Source organism: Dermacentor andersoni, chromosome 8 (assembly GCF_023375885.2).
Source record: "Dermacentor andersoni chromosome 8, qqDerAnde1_hic_scaffold, whole genome shotgun sequence".
Taxonomy (NCBI): domain Eukaryota; kingdom Metazoa; phylum Arthropoda; class Arachnida; order Ixodida; family Ixodidae; genus Dermacentor; species Dermacentor andersoni.
The window spans coordinates 13,905,154-13,909,916 of record NC_092821.1 but is presented as its reverse complement, the minus strand read 5'-3'; the positions used below and the strand labels follow the sequence as shown (position 1 = coordinate 13,909,916).

The window sequence follows — 4,763 nt, the reverse complement described above, 5'->3', positions numbered from 1 at the left end:
AAGGCACGCGCATTATCAGCACGATAGCATTGCTGACAGGAAATGCTATCGACATTACTCGCGAGAAACGGGAAACGCAAGCCGCCTGAGCGCGAGCTTTTGCGCGTCGGCACGTGTAAGTGTAGTTTGGCCTGAAGAGGTTCGTTGAAGAGCGTCACTTATGTACACATTGCCACATACTCCGTGACCTAAGCTGGGCCAGTGCTTCGTTTCAAACCTTCTTACCTCACCACAGCAGTTCGATGTGCTACCCATCCGACCATGAACTACCAAGTGGCGCAGGCAGGCGGGAAAATGGTCAGATATAAACATAGGTCGATACAAGCTTAAATAGATAGCCCTCCAAAAAGTGCGTGAAGTACCCAAACAACGCTAGTGCTTTAAACTGTCCGTATTTTGAAGCCCGATGATTTAGTGGTTTAATATGTAATTAAATGCGATGCGCTTTGAACATTTGGTTTTGTGACCCGGTAATGAATTATAATGTCATCGCACGGAAAAAGGTTACGTATTGCTAATGCCTGGCTGTCGACGCGTGATAAGGGACGACTGTAACTTATCCGATAAAACGTATTACACTGTTGTTTTCAATGTTCGACTATGTGATCTTCCAACACCACGATCCTATGGTGGCCGCCACAGCGGTGCTTCTCCGGTGTATCTTGCCCAGAGTAAGAAACCTTAGTGGTGTTTCATTTCACCTAATAAAGCCACGTACGTGTTTTAGAGTTAGGGCCTTAATTCTTGAACATAGCATAAGTAATGAAAGCAGAGACGGGCTATTCAGCATGGTGATGCATGGGTAGAAATGTAAAACTAAGTGATTAGGCGTACAAGGCGGCCATTACTCTTTATTCCTGTTCCTCAAAGCGCCACACTTCGTCTTTTGGAGCACCTTCCTCGCATATTCCTCGTCTAGGTTACACTTTTCCATTTTTCTGTGTCACTCCTCCTGGGGTGATACAAATAAAGTCGCTTATGGCCGCAAGCTTCAGCGGTCTATTAGTGATGTAGCCCAGCCTTGCGTGCACCTTATTCTACCGATGATTTCATTGCTTCCAAAAGTCGAAGAATCGTTGCTTCACTGGCCAGCAGTCCTTTCCGTACGAGCACGAAGTCTTATAGTCCAACGGCCGGTATATGGCTTTGGCACCGCTTGTCGAAATGAAAATTCATATTTTTTCTACATGTGTATCGCTCCTCGGATCTTTTGTGACACCCAGTCAACAGTAGCTTCTCTGCAATTCCAAACTGTTTGTCTGCACTTAGCTTTGCAATCTCACCATATGCAGCAAAATAGGCACTACATCTAAGACTACTTGTATGAGTCCAGTTATGGTGAGCCACAGCCGCTTCTAGGCAACATTTCTGGCAACCATTAAAAGATGGATACATCACCACGAATTGTTTCAAATCGTGTGCCGCCTTCTCCGTCATTCCATTTGCCTGTGCGGATAGGGCCCACAATGGCACAGTGTCACGCTACGGCTCTTTGCCCACTTTTTAAGCTTTCTGTCAAGAAATGCAGGTTCATTGTCCGATATTATTCCCCTCTCAAGGAGGGTTATAACACTGCGTCTTTCTTGCCGAGCAGTGCCACAACCATTGTGGTAGATTTATCTATTGCGTCAAGAAATTACTGAGCGTTGATTATGCTTGGACTATACTTTTATTGGGATAGCAATACGCGAATTGCCGCCGCCAGCGTCGCCATCGCCGTGTGGCTCCGTGTAAAGTTGAAGGGCAATAACACCGAGCCTCGCGCCCTGCGTTGTATGTGCCAGGCAAGGCGTGCGACGGGGGCCGAGGATCGCGGCTTAATCATAGACAGAAATTCAACAAGAGGGGACACTCTTCAAAAACTGGCAACAGGAAACACGTGACGCCTAGTTTCAACACCATCCGTTAGTTGACGCGAGCATCAGAAAAAAGAATGTGAAATAAACTTCCAGACAACGTTTTATATTTTTTATTCCTTCCCACTAAAAGTGAAAAAGTGTTGCGTGTAAATGAACTTACACTTTCCAACTTTTTGTTGCGTTGCCTAGCAACAAGCTAGCGGCACGCCAGACGCGCGTGCATACGTCATGCGCCAGACAAGCCGCAGGAGTGAGCGAGGCCGGCTGCGCATGCGAAGCTCGCGTGCTCGGCGACCCGTCTCTTTCGGATGTAGCCCGTTTTTCGGGCTCCCGGCGTTCTCTTGTGTTCCCTCTGCATTTCGACACGGCACCGCTGCACTACTGGACTACAGCAAGGTGAGGAATTTCGTTTGACAGTCTGCGACGCACTTCAAGCACATTTAGGCTTACTGCACAAAACTGAACCTATGTACTGACGCAGTTATCGAAAAACAGCTCCGCAGTCCAAGCCTAGTTAATATGAGTTAATTACTCGAACTAGGAGATGTTTCCGACGCTTTGTATAAGCCCAAGCAGAATTATAACCTATTTCGGCAGTTTTTGGGCACGCTCGCCGCACCTGGCTTTCTGACGAAAAGCACCTTGGCCGTGTGACGCAGTTTCGCGTGTACTGAATCTTACCGGGACAAGTTTTGGCGCTTTCTCTGACCCAAGACATTATTGTAACTAATTGCACAACTTTATGGGGTACTTTTCAAGCACAGTGGCCGCGCTCGGCGTAGTGGCGCAGTTAGTTTCGCGTGTACTGAATCTTACTGGTAGAAGTTCGTGACGCATTCACTTACCCGAAAAAGTATTCTAATTTATTTGGTAACTTTTTGGGATATCTTGAGGCTTGCTCGCCGCGCCTGGGGTTGTGAAGCTGTTAGCAAAAAAGCAAGCCGGCCATAGTTAGTTTTGCGTGTACTGAATTTTAGTGGGACAAGTTTGTGACGCATTTTATAGCCCTGCAACAACATATACCTTATTTCGGTACTCGCGCTTCTCGAAAACGCGACGAGGGATTGCCGAGAGTGATAACACGGGAGTGTTGCATGCGCTGGCCGGACGCGTAACAGATAACACGGAGGAGCTCAAGAACATGACATTTATGTATTCTGAGCGACTGAAAACAGGCTTTGCACCCATGAATCTGTCTTGAGTGCGACTATGGAAGGCATTCTGCGAGCGTGTAAAATGGTCTGGCCGAGCCTGTGTTGTAGCCACCTTTGTGTACTTGGCGTACCATCGTGTTGACTGCGGCCACGTTGTTTTGGAAACGTGCAGTCACCCGTGTATTTGTGCACCTAAAGTGCAGGAAATAATGCCCGGGAAAGGAGGGGTGCTTGAAAATCGGATGTTCAGATTTTATGGCATTGTTTGGGAAGAGTCTTTGCTGCGAAATGTACGTAAAAGTGAATTTGTCTGTAATGCCGTTCATTCACCACTTACGCACGTTTCGCCTCTACACGCAATACTCCTGTTAGGTCAATATACCGAAATGATGCATGCTTGTAATTTACTTTATTTCAGCTGATGGTATCCGGTGGAGCATCGTACGGCAACGAATGCTGCTTACCTGGTGCCACAACTTTGGATGAATGGAGAAGCCCGGAACGAGCATTTATATAGAGCAAAGTAAACATTTCATAATTTCAGAAGACGTCTTTTGTTTTCGTTATGAAATTGCACCTGACAGATTCGGCGCAGTCTTGTAAAGGTCAATCGCAATCATTTCTACTTAATAATGAAACGATGCCACGCCGAGGCCACGCGATGTTCAGCAGAAGCGAAAAAAAAAATATGAATGCCGCGCCGAGCAGCGGAGCCGGCGCGGCGTGTACCAACTGGTGTTCAAAACGCGCGCGCCCCGAAACCGGAAAGAGTCAATAACATCCGCTTGGTGTGCTACAGTCAATTCGGCCGCTGGGCTCTATGGGAGTGTCCGCTCTTGTTGAAATTTCTTTCTCTATGGCTTAATCAGGCTCCGCACACTCTCAAGTTCAACAAATGGCCACAGAGGGCGAAAAAATGGACCGCGCGGCGCTGCTAAAGAAACAGACATAGTACACCAATTAAAAAGGTTTCCCCTCGAGCACATTATCTCCCGCTAGAGGCGTCGTAGTGGGCGCAATTTTAACCTACCAACTTTCTTCAACAGTAATCGAAGCGTTTTTGTTACATAAGGACTACAAAATTTTAATACCTAATTTTACATTGTACTTTTCATTACCAACTTTGTTGTTCTGTGTCATTTTAAACGCAAAATAGCGTTCAGCATCATCGACCTCCCACGTGACCTCTGGCTTGGATTTAAAATTTTCGCCGGTACGTTCGCGTGCACGGCAGGTACGGATACTTTGGTTCGTACATTGGTTGGTTATTGTGCTAACACCAGTTTATTGCGCTTCGATATCTCGCGTTATTTAGCTTGGGGTGTAAGCCCGAAAGCTAGGTTTCAGTCGTGAGCCATGTGGAACGCGTCTGCATCGAAATGGGAGCCGGGTCCTGCTGCGACTGGGTACAGCAATACCGGTGAGTCGTTTACGGAGAGTAACCATATTTATTTACCATGCTGCTTAAGCACCCTAGAACAAACAGTGTACATTTGCATGTGCTCTGCAGTCACGAATCATTGCAATGTATATGTCGAACCTTTTCGCATTTTATATTGCAAAAGTGGGCTTATTCAATTTCTGATGCAGTCAAAATTTCTGTTCCAGACATGCAGCAATGAGGATGGCACCAGTATAAAGCAACACACTCCATGCACTAAATAGAAGCTGCTGTCTGCTACAACAAGGTCATTGTGTGGACTTTGGCTGCTACTACAAGGTAAACAACACCTGGTTCAGAAATAAATAT

At 46.6% G+C, this 4,763-nt stretch overlaps 1 long non-coding RNA gene across 1 annotated transcript; it reads left to right on the top strand.

The window, feature by feature from the left end:
* Positions 1-2,109: 2,109 nt before the first annotated feature.
* Positions 2,110-3,559, top strand: LOC129383669 (uncharacterized). The gene is made up of 2 exons (XR_008611545.2): positions 2,110-2,255; positions 3,432-3,559. It is a non-coding gene; the product is annotated as an uncharacterized lncRNA (long non-coding RNA).
* The last annotated feature ends 1,204 nt before the right edge of the window (positions 3,560-4,763 follow it).